Source organism: Mustela nigripes, chromosome 6 (genome assembly GCF_022355385.1).
Source record: "Mustela nigripes isolate SB6536 chromosome 6, MUSNIG.SB6536, whole genome shotgun sequence".
NCBI lineage: Eukaryota > Metazoa > Chordata > Mammalia > Carnivora > Mustelidae > Mustela > Mustela nigripes.
In genome coordinates, this window is record NC_081562.1 from 115,627,720 (window position 1) to 115,644,048 (window position 16,329).

The window sequence follows — 16,329 nt, forward strand, 5'->3', positions numbered from 1 at the left end:
AGAAACCAGAAACTGATTCTCTGAAAATATTTTTTAAATATGATTTTTTAAAAAATTCGGATAAACCCTTAATATACCTCCAGCCAACCTAACCAAGAAACTAGACTAATATCTCTCATGAGCATAGATGGAAACCCTTAATAAAATATTAGCAAGTTGAAGTCAGTAATGTAAAAAAACCATATACTGTGATCAATTAGAATTTATTCCAGATACATGAGATTGGTTCAACGTTTGAACATCGATCAATGTAATCTACCATATCAACAGACTGAAGAGGGAAAATCATATGATTACATGAATTGTTGGTAAAAGAGCATTTGATAAAAATCCAACACATATTAATGATTATAAACTCTCAGCAAACTAGAAATAAAGTGAAACTTTCTCAGCTTCAAAAAGACATCTATCAAAAACCTGTAGCTAACCTACTACTTCACGGTGAGATGCTTTCCCCCTAAGGTAAAGAAAAAGGCAAGGATGTTCTCTCTCACCATTCCTAAAGAACATTGTACTGGAAGCCCTAGCCAGTACAATAAGAAAAACAATAAAGTGTATACAAAATGGAGAGGAAGAAATAAAACTATCTTCATGGACAGCAAGATTGTCTAAATAAAAGAAATCTCCAAGAATCTACAAAAGATTCTGGGAATTAGTACGTGAATATAGGAAGGCCGCAGGATAACAGGTTATTATACATGGGTAATTGATTTTCTATATGTCAGCAATAAACAACTGGAATTTTAAAATATACTATTTATAATAGCTCTAAGAGTAGAATACTTTGGTACAAATCTAAGAAAATACACACAAGATCTATATGAAAAAATTATAAAACACTGATGACAGAAGGAAGAAAGGTCCAGAAAAATGGAAAGATATTCCACGTTCATGAGTTGGAAGACTCAATATTTTTAAGATGCCAATTCTTCCCAATTTGATCTATGTATTCAATGCAATTCCAATAAAAATATTAGGAACCTATTTAGATATAAAACGTTGACTCTTAAGTTTATATCAAGAGGAAAAAGCTCAGAATAGCCAACACAATCTGAAGGAAATTAAAGTTGGAGGACTCACACTACCCAACTTCAAGACTTACTATAAACCAACATTAATCAAGAAAGTTTGGTATTGGTGAAAGAATAGACACATAAATATTGTCAAATTATCTCTGACAAAGGAGTAAAAAAAATTCACTAGAGAAAGGAGAAAGGATAGTATTTTCAGCAAATGATGCTAGAACAATTAGGTGTCCGTATATAAATAAAGGAACCTAGATACAGATCTCTTCAAAACTTAAATAAAAATATATTACAGACTTATGTGTAAAATGCAAAATTATAAAACTTGTATAAGAAATCATGGAAGAAAATCTGTGTGATTTTGGGTTTGACGATGAGTTTTTAACATATGGTACAAAAAGTGCAACCCATGAAAGGAAAAAATTGGCAAACTGAACTTTTAAATTAGAAACTTCAGGAAAACTTATATCTGATGAAGGACTTGTATCCAAAATAAACAAAGAACTTACAAAACTCAACAACTAGAAAACAAAAAAGATCTGAACAGATAATACTTCACCAAAAAAGATATACAGACAGTACATAAGCATATGAAATGATACTTACTCTCATTTGCCATTTGAGAAATGACATCACTTGACATTGAGAAAGACAACATTATATCCCCATTAGAATAGCTAACTCTTGCTGTGAAGTATGTGAACCTGGTGATTCACAGACCTGTACCCCTGGGGATAAAAATATTTTATATGTTTATAAAAAATAAAAAATTAAAAAAAAAAAGAATAGCTAACTCTTAACTCCTCTTGCCACAATGTCAATACCAATTGCTGGCTAGGTACAGAGGAAAAGAAAGTTTCATGCACTGCTTGTGGGAATGCAAAGGGGTAGAACCATGTTGAAAGAAAGTATGACAATTTTTAACAAAGCTAAATATGTTCTTATCCAGCAGTCCTGCCCCTAAGTATTTAACCAACTGATTTGAAAACTTATGTCCACACAAAAGCATGCCTGCAAATGTTTGTAGCAACTTCATTCATAATTGCTCAAAACCAGCAGCAACCAAAATATCTTTTAACACATGATTATATAAGCAAGCTGTGGAACATTGGATGACCTGCCAATGCATATTGCTAAGTGAAAGAAACCAGTTTGAGAAGTCTGAGTAACATTATTGATGTGATATTCCGGAAAAAGCAAAACAGTAAAGATGATACAGAAACTGAAACCAGTCAGTTTCCTGGCTCTTCTGGGAGGAACTGGCAAAGTAGAGGAGATCTTTTAAAGTGCTGAGACTTGTGTGTGTGATATTGAAATGGCCAACACATGACAACATAGTTGTCAAAACTCAGAGAACTTTACCACAAAAAGAAGGAACCGTAATGTACACTAATTAAAAGGGGAAAAAAATCATTCAAAAGGTCAGAATAAAATGTGGAATGTCATGATAAAATGTGGAATGTCATGATGACTCCAACCACATTAGAAATGTAAAAAACAAACAAATAAAAAGCATATGAAACAGTATCTCTGAAGAGGGAGAGGAGAAGGTACTGACGTAAGTAACTTTGGGAATGAGTAGAGTCTGTAAAAAGTTAAGGCAAAGGAACTGTACATAAGAACTGTACTCTAGTTGATGAATTTCTTTCCCAATGAACCGACAATTCTGAAACCACTGTACATTTACACTACAACTCTCAAGTAAAGGGATGGTATGTGGTGGAAGCCAATTTCTTTCTTTCTTTTTTTTTTTAAAGATTTTATTTATTTATGGGGGGGGGGGGGAGCGAGCACAGGCAGACAGAATGGCAGGCAGAGGCAGAGGGAGAAGCAGGCTCCCTGCTGAGCAAGGAGCCCGATGTGGGACTCGATCCCAGGACCCTGGGATCATGACCTGAGCCGAAGGCAGCTGCTTTAACCAACTGAGCCACCCAGGCGTCCCGGAAGCCAATTTCTTATTGTTGGAGTGGAACATTTAAATTAGCAAGAGAAGTCGAGAATAACCCACATGACGCTGGATTGGAATTATGGACACGAGCATGAACATATGCTTAGCTTAGTACAGATACAGACGGTTACATATAGAAAAAACTGCAAATGTATATGAGATATGTGTATAGACACAGGTTAGCATAGATGCATATATTTCCTTGCTTTGATAGCTCAGTGGGCCTAGAGGTAATGACATAGTAGGAGCAACAAGGGGACCTAGTGCCTAAATCTGGTTTTCTAATTCCGTTCTCCAATATAGGGAACAAGGGCTTGTTGGACAAATGGTAGATGCTAGGATAAACATACCAGATGAGCTTGGAACATCTCATTGTGTCAGAATATAAAACAGTGCTAAAAATAACGCTCACACCATGATGAGGAAGCAGGAGATGCCGTCACAACCAAAGGAGGTACGGACAAATGATAACCAAATGTCATGTGATATCTTGGATGGGACCGTGGAACACAAAAAGAACATTAGAAAAAGATGGGAAATCTGAACAAACCATGGATTTTAACGAATGACAATGTATTAATACAGCTTCATTAAATGTGATAAAATGTACCATGTATTATAATAAAATTTGAAGTGGTGGGGGGGTGGGAGGTCGGGGAACCAGGTGGTGGGTATTAGAGAGGGCACGGATTGCATGGAGCACTGGGTGTGGTGAAAAAATAATGATACTGTTATGCTGAAAATAAATAAATACAAAAAAATTAAAACAAAAACAAAAACAAAAAATATTAATGGTAAAGGTAACATGGTATATGGGAAATCTCTCAGCTACCTTCATAATTTTTCTATAGATCTAAAATCACCCTAAAAACACAGTTGATTAAAAATAAAAATAACAGGGGTGCCTGGTTGTCTCAGTCAGTGGGGCATACCGCTCCTGATCTCGGGATTGGGAGTTCGAGTCTCACACTGGGTGTAGAGATTACATAAAAAAAATCTTTAAAAAATAAAAATAATAATAATAATTAGAAAACATTACAGGAGGGAGAAGGCGTATCTCACAGAACAAAAGTCCAAATGAAAGAGGAGGGGATTGAATGAAGAGTAACGCTGGAAGCTGTGATCTTATACAGGAAGAAAAAACACCTCGGACAAACAGTAAAGAAGCAACAATGGCTGAATTAATGCCGCTTATCCTCTCCTTGATGAACTATCACGGAAGCAAAGCCCCCAGATCAAATGGAGATTGAAGAGTGGAGAGGAGTGTTGTCATTTCGGAACTGTAACCGAGCAGAGGAAAGTAAAACCAAGTGGCAGGACAAGGAAGAGTGGATGTCTGGCACCATGTGGTCACTTGGGATTAGAGATGACGAATTCATGGCTTTATCCATTGAATTCTGTTCTTTAATCTAGGAGTTTGACTGTTCCACTGTAAGAGTAAAAAGGCAAATAGTCCTACGGATCTAGAAGTCACGTGTACCATACAGACGTTGGCAAAGCCTGGGCACGATGCCGTTATAGACTGGGTGAAATGTACTGCAGTGATCAACCGTGGGGCTTGGGTTTGCTATAGAAGAAAATTATGGAATTATAGAATGATAGGCTCCAGAAAAAATGGAAAAATAAAGGGGCTATCGGGTAAAATTCAAGTGCATTGTAAGTAAGGATGTGAGAGATGTAGGAGGGGAAAAACACTTTTATTCATGGCAAAGACCATAGGATAACATGAAAGAGAACATTAGAAAGATCTGTGTCATGGGGCATTTGGGTTAATCAGTCAGTTAAGTGGGTGCCTTTGGCTCAGGTCATGATCTCAGGGTCCTGGGATCGAGCCCCATGCCAGGCTCCCTGTTCGGTGGGGAGTCTGCTTCTCCCCTTGCCCTCGCCCCGCTCGGGTTCTATCTCACTTGCTCTCAAATACGTTAGTAAAATATTAAAAAAAAAAAAAAAAAAGGAAAGAAAGAGCTGTGTCCTTATTAAGAATAATGGAATTGTTCTATGCCGGGTTAAACAAACAAAAAAAAAAGAATCAGAAGTCGGTCTGTATTGTTAAAGATCAGATTACAACACTTTTCGTATCATACAGGCCAAGCCTTGATTAAAGGCTTGAAAGCAAAATGTGGGCAATAAAAAGATCTGTTTTAAGAAAAACACCCAGAAGGTACCTGCATGGCTCAGTGGGTTGAAGCCTCTGCCTTAGGTTCAGGTCATGATCTCAGGATCCTGGGATCAAGCCCTGCATCGGGCTCTCTGCTCAGCAGGGAGCCTGCTTCCTCCTCTCTCTCTCTGTCAAATAAATAAATAAAATCTTTAAAACAACAACAACAACAAAACACCCAGAAGAGAAGAGTTAACCATTGTCTGGCTCTACTACTAATTTTTTCCTAATTCCTTGCTTATTTTTTTTCACCTCTGTTTTAGATTTCAGATAGATAAAATAAGTTTGGTTTTAGGAATACTAGAAGAATTAGTGATATAATTTGTGTAATGGGTTTTTAACTCAATGTTCTTTGAATACCCCTTCCTTGAAGCAGCATCTGATAGCACTTCCCTCATCCCAGGTCCCCTCCTCACTGATTTTTGTGCCCCTTGAGTGAAGTGAGTGTTGCACTAAGCCCATATGCTTATCATTAAAATGAGGATAAGAGTTGTGGTGCTTCCCTGGATTGGGCTGAGGATTGCATGCGATCATGCATGGGAAGGCTTGGCTCTTTGCCTGGCATGTGGGAAGCAGTCAAGAATATCAGTTGTGGGGCACCTGGGTGGCTCAGATGGTTAAGAGACTGCCTTCGGCTCAGGTCATGATCCTGGAATTCCGGGTTCGAGTCCCACATCAGGCTCCCGGCTCCACGGTGAGTCTGCTTCTCCCTCTGACCTTTCCCCCTCTCATGCTCCATCTCTCTCTCTCTCTCTCTCTCTCTCTCAAATAAATAAATAAAACCTAAAAAAAAAAAAGAGTATCAGTTGTGATGATAATGATGGTGATGGTGGCGATCAAGATGACAGTTTTGTGGCTATATCCTTCAAATGTTCTGCCTTCAAAAAGATTTATAACCAGTGGAAGGAACTTTGCATCCTGCTAGTCTGTGTGTGTTTACTTCCTCTTTAAATAAAATCTGAGATCTTCATCCCAGTCATCGACGGTCCCCCAACCTTCTTCCTAGTGTGATTTCTCTAATTCTTCATCTCTTTCACCCATTCTGCTTCCCGTGTCCCAGGCAACCTTCAAATTCCTTTCTGCTTTCTTAGTGCCTTTATTCAGATAGCAGTCCAAGACCCTGTGTACCTCAATAATTTGTATCAATTCACATTCCTCAGGGCCCAATTTCTCCTAGACCTTATGTTGGGGGCTTCATTTTCCCAAAACCCATGGATTGCTAGTATTATTATGCCTATTTTTTAAACAAGAGACCCGAAGCTCTCAAAAAACACGTGTGGAAGTAACCACAGGTGACTAGTGTGTGAAGAGCTGAGTTTTGCAATGAACCCCAGTGCCTTACCTACAAGGTTATATTGTCAGCTTATATGCTTAGAATGGATTTCCCCTACTGACATATTAATTCTAGTTACATTAATGTTTTTCCATTTTGAAATTATTGAAATAGCTTTAAATTAAGTCTTGTCTCCTCAGGAGATTTTATCTGTTTCTGCCAAGATTCATTTTCTTCCAAAGATTCTGCTATTCCATTAATTTTTGCCAACGTCATTGACATCCATGTTGTTGCTAAGACCAATGAAGCTTTTTTAGCATTTATCAAGTCGTAGCTCTCAAATGACATTTCTTAAACTATAATTCTTTCTTATTTTGTTTTTAATAATCTCCTAATTTCACTGTTACCCCTGGCTTTTTCGATGGCCCTATTTTCTCTGTTCATGGTTGTTTTTTAAAGGTTTTTATTTATTTTAGAGAGAGAGGGGAAAGAGAGAGACAGAAGGAGCAGGAGGGGCAGGGGGAGAGAGAATCCCAAACAGACTCCACGCTGAGCACCGAGTCTGACGCGAGGCTCAATCCCAGGATCCTGAGATCATGACCTGAACCGAAACTAAGAGTCGGATGATTAACCAACTGTGCCACCCAGGTGTATCTCTCTGTTCATATTTTATGTGTAAATATTTACAGATTATATCCTAGGTCACTTTTTCCCTCTCACCCTGTCCACTCACATTCACTTTCATGGCTTCAGTGATTTTCCATAAGCAGGTGACCACCGGCTACAAACCTCTGAGATCCGCACACGCAGCTGCACACTGAACAGCTCTACACACATGTTCTCCAGGTGTGTAGATTAATACAGGCAACACCGAGCTCATCGACTCTCCTCGCTGCTGACCAGACAACATGCTTTTCTCATTTTTCCCCCCATCTTCGTGACTCCTGGCACTACTGTTTACTCACTTAGGAATGCAGACGTCATATTGCACTTTTACGTCTCTCACTTAACATGCAGATCTAACCTCGTTCGTTCTACCTTCTACCTATAGAGGACCGAGGCATTCCTATCCCCCCTAACCTGCTGACACAGCTGTGCAACTAGTTATCTTGCTTCCTCCTTGTCTAAATTCCACTCAGTGATAGACCGGCGGCTAGACATTAGAAGTACCAATATTCCAGAATTTGGGTAAATATTTTCACTTCTTTGTAGAGCTCTCAACTACATTCTTTTTTGATTCATGCTTTCTGACATCTAAGTTCCATGATAAAACACACTATGTGTCTCATTTACAACATAGGTCCCGCACAGGTTTGTATAGTGCACTGAACGCTTGACAAAAGTGGGTTAGATAAATGGAGGAATGTGCTCAACGGTTGCCTAAAAATTAGCACGATGCAAAATTTCCCGATTCTACTTCTTAAGAATGCTTATGCATTCCTGACTCCGGAAGATTTTAATGAAGGTCGAACATCAAAAATCAACACCACTCTCTGGTATAAGATTTGTAGATGTGTGCTTATCAAAGGGAAAACAGAATGCAATATTGAGAAGAACTGATGTATTAAGGTGCCAGAGTAGGGGCAGGGCATGCTGTGGGGAGAATGGGCTCATCTTCTATACCACTGCTGGTAGTACGAATGATGTTACGTCTAATAAAACACGTGATTACATTCCTTCATTGAGCATTTATACATTCGATATTCTGGGTACAGGGCTTGGTGGGTGTCCTTCAACGGTTCACAGTCCTGTGGAAGAGGCATATTTTAATCCACTAATTTCACTTCAATTTATCATGGAGTTCATGATGATACTAATTTAAAATTTGGCTTTCTGCCATCATTCATTAATTCACTCAAAAAGATTTAAATGAGCCCCATTGGTACCTTAGGAGTTGACAGTCTAATAAGTAATTACTATATGTTGTGATTGGTGCTGTGACAGAATTATGGCAGGAGAGAAACTTTTTTGCTACGTGCTCAAGGGTTTCCCTGAGAAGGCGTTTGGGGGAAATTTTCAAGGACTAATAGGAGTTAATAAAATGGAGGAGAAGAAAGGGTACTCTAGGTAAGTGGTGGTAACAGCAGGTACAAAGGCATAGAAGCGAAAGCTGGGACTATCTGGAAACCACAACTTGACACCTGGAGAACAGGGAATTGGAAGAGATCTCGGGGGGAAGGCAAGAAGAGGCAGCTGGAGACCCAAGGAGGGAGCCCATCAGGCTGATTCTCGAATGCTGTAGTAGCTATCAGTCCTTGTCCGCAGTATTTAATCATAAAAATTCAGGGCATTTGGAATCATTTGGGATCAGGAAGCTAATTATGGACCCTCCTCCTTACCTGTGAGAGTCAGGGCTGGTCACAGGTTCTGGGAAGAGGCAGAAGTGGTCAGCTGAATCTGGCAAAATGGAAATGATTGGCGTAATATTTTTGGATTCAGTTCGGTGTTTGAATCTTTTACATCTGTGCTTCCAACCGAATCATTTTAGAATTGGTTCTCAGACACACTGAACAGCTTATAGAATTTCCTTAGTCCAAGGACTTGTTGCTAGAGTGGAAACGAGTCAATTTCGAGGAGTGACCTATTTCGTGTGTTGGTAAATTTCTCTACCTAGAAATAATACAGAAAAAAAAAAAAAAAGCAACCGAATGTTTCCTACTCCAAAAATAAGAATCTGGAAGTCAAGCATTCATCATTCCCTTTGCATAGCAATACTTTAGCATTTGTACTATTTTTCTTCCAAGTAGACTGAAAACCTGATATTTATAAGTTCATCAATCCCACGTTATCATTTGCTGGAATGTTCTCATTCATTTTATAGAATCGAGAAGTACATACATTTAAATTCTAAAGCCCTGGATTTAGAATGTAAGATCAAAGAATTTTGTTTACTATACATTCCTAAGGAAATTGCTTTGTCATTTTTCTTTTTCTTTCTTTCTTTTTTTTTTGTGTGTGTGTGTTTTCAGTACAAATTACGTGCAATACTATTAACAGCATTAATTGATATATTAGGGCCTGAATTCAGCATTGTGTTATCCAAATGCAGGGTTTATTTGGTTGGGTTTATTTTAGTTTGTTTATCACTTCCAGCACTGGGCTGACAGGGCCATTTGGAAGCACATTTTAAAGGAAGAATTCACCTTCACTCTTAGCAACTCTCTCCTTTGGCAATGTATTCCTTGAGCATCCTACTTGAGTTTATCTTCTTTGCACCTTGAAGGGGAACAGAATATGCCACTCCAAAATATGTCCCTGGCATAAGGATTATGTTAGGCTGATTACTTTTAGGCAACTGCAAATATAAGAAAAGCTCTGACTATTGAGTTGAAGTTACCTTTTGATTCTTATAAACCTTTACATCTATGAGGGAAATATTCATTTGTAAGGGTATTGCCCTCTCTGTCCCAAGAAGAGAAAAATGACAAAATTTCTAAGAAACTCTTATCAATGGGGAAGGAAAAGACCTAAATCTGCATGATAACCTTACTCTTGTTTGCTGTGCTTTTTCTGATAGCTTCCCATAACTCCCATACCCCATCTTCTATGGTCTTTAGTTGGAGTTGGTATTTAAGGTGGTTTGAGCCATTTTAGGGAGTTACTCAGTTTTCCTGGTCTCTCCCATGCATACAGGAGGTATATATGTTATTAAATTTGTTTGTTTTTCTACTGTTAATCTGTTTTTTATTAAAGGGGGTCTCAGCCAACAATTTAGAAGGGTAAAGGGAAAATTATTTTTCCTCCCCTGCAACCCAATGCCTCTTGGATAGGGAGAACCAGTGGAGCTGCCCATTAAACCTTGCCCCATTTGGAAAGTCCCATGGTGTTAATCACTCACCATGTAAATTTTATTATCCCCGGATGTCACCCATGTCAGCAACTCTGTGTTCACTTGTGAATAAAAATAGTTTTGCTTTCTATTTCAAGAGATAGACATTCAAACAGCTTTGGGGGAGTCATCCTAATCCATCTTTTTAACTCAGTAATTATGCATTTAGAAAATGCAAGGGAATTCTTGATGCAGTATTTATCTCCTTCTCTTACAGCCTCAGTGTGGGAAGTCAAAAGTCTACTGGGTTAGAACTCAGCGGGTATTTAGAGACGGGAAGTTCTTTTGGCATCTTCAAGTCATTCTGTTGTTTGTAGCTCACTGCCTGTCCTATCAGTGTGAACACTGGTGAGGGCCCAAAGCAAGGACATGTTCCTTCATCTTCCTTCTCACATTCATCAGAGGAGACAGTTCCTATCTGCTCATGTAGCTTGTGCCGCCATATACACCTTTGAGTAATGCCCAAGGAAGGAATTTCCCTCCTAAATCTGTGTCAGGTCATGGCTAGCTACCATTTCTTGCCCACACTGTTTGGGAGCTATCTGTTCCATTGTTCTGGATCCAGTCTCCTTCTCATCATGGTTTTAAAAGTCACCATATCCATGTGCGTCAGTTGGCCAAAGGAGAAAGAACATGGAGATATGAGAAAGCCTTTGTGGGGCTGGAGGGCCTCAACCACTTCTGCTCATATTCCATTGGTTAAAAATACATAAGTCAGAACTCATTTGTGCTGCCACATTTAACTTCAAGAGAGGCTGGGCAATGTAGCCTAGCAAATGCCGAGGAAAAACAGCAAAGAGGACTGATGACTGATGAATATTTAGCCCATCTCTGCCAAACCCCACTCATCTGCTATCAGCTGAAGTGTTGAAAATCAGGTCCCAACGGTCTGGTGAGAATACAGTGGTTAGTAACAATTCAGTCTGTGCTTGGGATCACCTCTTCTAGGGCAGTGAGAATCTACTTCATAAAGGGCTATGCCGTCCTGGGAATATTCACTTTCCTTGAAGTTACCAACTATCTTCTATGAGCTCGAGAACTGAGATAGCAGCGCAGTACAGAACATCGAAGCCTATTGATAGAGCCTTCATTTCTTGGTCAGTTATTCTATTTGGAACACACAGTAGCCATGTGTCTCCTTTCTTTTTTTCCTCAGCTTTACTGAAGTATAATTGACAAATAAAATGGTATAGATTTAAGGTATACAACACGACTGTTTGATATGCATCTACATTATGAAATAATTATCACTATCAAGTTAATTGACCCATCTATCACCCCACATAGTTATCGTGTGTGTGTGTGTGTGTGTGTGTGGTGATAATACTTCAAGGTATAGTCTGTTTGCAAATGTCAAGTATACCATAGAGTATTATTAACTATAGTCACCATACTATAATTATATCCCCAGAACTTCTTTATCCAATAATTGAAAGTTTGGACCATTTGACCAACATCTCTCCATTTCCCCCACACCTACCTCCTGACATCCTTCTCTACCACCATTTTGGTTTTTGTTTCTGAGTTTGACATTTTACTTTTTTAGATTCCACATATAAGTGACACCATACAGCATTTGTCTTTCTCTGTCTGGCTTTTCTCACATAACATAATTATCTTCCAGTTTCATCGATATCATTGCAAATAGCAGGATACCCTTGTTTCTTATGGATGAACAATATTCATTTCTATCTACCTACCCATTGCATTTTCTTTTTTCATTCATCTGTTGACAGACAGCCACTTAGGTTGTTTCCATATTAATGCTGCAGTAAACATGAAAGCCCAGATCTCTCTCCAAGAAACTGATTTCAATTCCTTTGCATAGGTATCTAAGGTGGGATTACTGGATCATATAGTAGTTCCATGTTTAATTTTTTGAAGAATGTTCTTAAGGAGGAAGAATTTTCTCTGCCCTTCAAGGTCCTTCTAAGGAATTGAAGAATGGAATTGACGTGGGACACAGTAACAAGTGAAAGGAAAATTTAATAGCATATGTAAGGGGAATCCACAGACACACCATGCTTCTATAGAGCCAAGGAGAGAGGAAGGGGTCTGAAAATACAAAAGGGAGAAAGACCATTAGCAAGAAGGTAAGAGGAGATGTTTGGAAAACAAGGGTTGCTTTCTTATGTATATAAGTTTTTTTGTTTTTGTTTTTTTAGGTAAAGAGGAATCTCTTAATAGCTCTTTTCCTGGTACAGTTAGGCAAGGGATTGGAAGATAAAGAGCTTTTCCTGAAGCTGCTGGGTTTTGATTGCTTTTAACTCAAAATGATATTCCTACCAAAGTAACCCAACTTGGGGCAGTCTGCCCTTGGCCTCTAAAACCTCCATATGGTTTTCCACAGTAGCTGTTCCTGTCTGCATTCCCACCCGTATGGCATAGGCGGTCACTTTTTTCCACATCCTCATGGGCAAACACTTCTCTGTCATCTTTTTTTAAAAAAGCTATCCTCACAGGTGTGAGTGATGTCTCACTGGGGATTTGATTTGCTTTTCCCTGATGCTGAGTGATGCTGAGCAGCTTTTCACAGGTCTGTTGTCCATTCGCATGTCTTCTTTGGAAAGATGTCTATTCGTGTCCGTTGTCCATTTTTAATAGTATTGTGTCACATTGTTGCTGCTGCTCTCTCTCTAATTTACTTCCCATTGTCCATATAACTCCAGATGAGGAAATGAGGAGAGGAGGGTAGTAAGTACTCACTACGCATAAAGGCATTTTTCTAGTTGCTTCGCGTGCATTATTCTGTTTAGGCCCCACAGCAATCTTATAGTCAAGTACTATCCTCAGTTTTTAGATGTTAAAGCGATCCTTAGAAGCTTTAAATAAGTAGCTTAAGGTTATGTAGAGAATAAACAGAAACGGCAAGATTTTAATCCAGATTGTTTTGATTTCTGTGTTTGTGTTTTATCGAACCATCTTATTACCGCGCCTGTCATCCCAACTCATTCACCGAGGCTTCACCAAAGACATCATTTGACATCTCTCTTTCACGAAGTAGACACCTGATGCATATTTATTGAGAAATGCCTAAGGTGGGTGACTTCTTTTGGTACATCTGTGCTGATTAAACTTGTGAAATACTTTATTCTTTTTCCTTTCTCTGCTTTTCTTCTTTTCTCCTCTCATCAGTATTCCTCCTTTGCAGAAATTTTTTTTTCTAGGTAATTATCTGTGTTGAATTACGCTTGGCCATATGATCATTTCCTTATTTCTTTAACAAGTATTTTCTTAAAGAGTCTATTGTACGTAGGAATTCTGCTACATAGAGGAGAGGGCTAGGGTATATAATGATGATTGTGACCTGATTATTTATTCATGAAAGATTCTCTGTTTTCTTGGGAAAAGATATTCTAATACTTAAAAGATAAAGGATTATATGCTCTTATAATAGAACTACAGTTCCAAAAGTGTTGATTTCATCTTCTGTATACTGCAAGAGAGTCAGTTGCTTAGGAATGCATATTAATGGTCTGGAGGTTTTTAGTATTTGCATGGAATTCTGATTCATATTATGCCCAAGGCACGTTGAGAGCTTTTCCACTTTTTTGTGTGTGGGGGGCACCTCCTCACACTTTTTTGGGGATTTACTATTTGTTCACATTCAACAACTGTATTTACATCTCTGGTATTTGAAATCTGAACAATGTTCTTTCACTACTTTGGAGAACATTTCTGATCATGGCTCTGCACTTCCTAAGACATGAACTCCGCCACAATCTCCTATGGTCAGAACCTGGTACTTCACCAACCTTCCCTCCCTATAACAATACCTTGTTCTCCACCTGTTTTGCATGTAAAGAGGCCACACTGCTGAGCTGATTAAACAGAGCTTATGGTGCTACTTTCAACTTTACTATTGACTAGTTCTATGAAATTCAGCTACTTGACCTCTTAGGACCTTCATTTCCTGAGCAATTAATACAAACTGGAAATTCCATTCTTCGTTCTGGATTGTTCCACCCAGGAATTTTCACTAGTTTCTCTCTGAGTTTCATAAAAGTTTAAGTATGTGGATGTTTTGAAACTAACCAAAGCCTAAAATCTTAAGTATATTTACCATTTTCAATGGGGCAGAATGCTGTGATGAAATGCTCACGGGGCAGAGAATCGGGAAACCACATTAAGGACTTGCTTTAGTGGAAGTCTTTGGGTGCATCACTCAACCTCCCTGGCTCAGTTTTCATCTGTTTAAATAAAGGGAATAAACAGGAGGCTCTCCAGATCTCCAGAATTCAGATGCTTTGAGATATAATAACAATTTAAGTTGTTGAAATTGATAAGACAGGATATCAACTCCTACCTGAATTGGTCACTTCTTTCCATGTAAATGAGATGCAAGTAAACTCTCATAATTTTTTTTTTTAATTAGAGACAATTAGGTGAGAGTTCATATGTAATAGGAATAAAAAGTAGACATTTTTACTGTTCTTTTCTCAATTCTCATGATTTTCCTGAATGGTATCTAAACAGATAAGGCATACTGATATTAGCATATTTAAGCAAATCCAAACTATGCAAATACAAATTGAAAAAAAAAATAGATGATGTTAGAAATATTTTTTCTCACTTTAAAAAAAAGCATTTCCTTTAATTCAGTTATACATAAAGAGGTTTCTTGTTTTGTCAGAGAGTTTTTGGAAGGACCAAATTTTAAACTAAGGATGGAAACATAATTTTCTTTTAAAAACATGCTAATTCTTATTCAGAGTCTTATAGATGTTTTGTCGATTTGAACCTAAACAAGACTAAATTTCTTTCAAAAGAAAGCATTTTTAATCAACTCGAATGTTGCCAAAGGGTTTGTTCATGACTTTTTTTTTTTAATATTTTATTTATTTATTTGACAGAGATCACAAGTAGGCAGAGAGGCAGGCAGAGAGGAAGGGAAGCAGGCTCCCCACCGAGCAGAGAGCTTGATGTGGGACTTGATCCCAGGACCACGAGACCACAACCCAAGCCCAAGGCAGAGGCTCAACTCACTGAGCCACCCAGGCACCCCCATGACTCCTCTTGCATTAACCATCTATATAGGTTACCTAAGAGTAATCTTCAACAGTGTAGTGACAGCACGTGAATGACCAGCTCTCCCTGGATTAGAGCAGTGATGCTATTTCAGAGGGTGGTTAAGGGTCACCTGGGACACTTCTGTGTATAATAGACCTAATGAGAAATTTATAATATTTTCCAATAAAATTCCAAGATTTGCATCACTCTGATTAAAAGAAAGAGACTATAAATCAAAAAGAAGAGGGGGTGATAGGGTTAGGGTAATTTCCATACACCACAACCCAAACTGGTAAAGAGATATCACAATTAATCATCCTTATAAGGTTACAAGAGTGTCTACCCTTAAACCCTAACTACATGTGTGCTACACAGATTGAATTCTGTAACATCTGGATACAGAGGATATAAAATAGTAAAGTAAGCTCATTCTCATGTAGCAATATCAATTCTCAGATCCAGAAAAGATAGTAAGGTCTTTTCATGTGTTCCATCTTACATTTTGCATTCTTCTCCTCTTTGCATTCCCTTTTCTCACCCCTTCCCAACCCCTAGCTATTAAGTTTTACTGTTCCACCTGTTTCCAGGGTCCAGTGGCCGCATACTCTTCTCCTTGCCCAAATATATTTTAAAGAAAGTCTCTGAAAATAATTTTTCCTCCTGGACTAAAGCAACAACTTAGAGTATTGCCATGCCCAGGAGATTTGCATTTTAACAGGAATCAAATGCTTGGGGCTAAGAAATGAAACTCTTACTGTGTAATTTCAGGCATCAGTAAGCAGATGGGACATTCACTTGGGTGGCCTGAGGGATTTTCCTGAGCTTCTGGAACTACATGGGTCTTCTCCAATTTAATCTAGGTACAAAGTTATTCTGGACATTGCTAATATTATCATCATCTGCATCATGTTTTGGATTACACATGTCATAAAATTCAGCAAACTCACTTTCCAGTTGCATCTGTGAAGACCTGGGAAATTTAAGTTCTCATGTTACCTACTCTACATATCCCCCACCAAGAGCAATTTAGATTTTTCAGTGTTGCCTGATTTATTTTCATCTAGTTCCTCTACTACCCTTAAATGG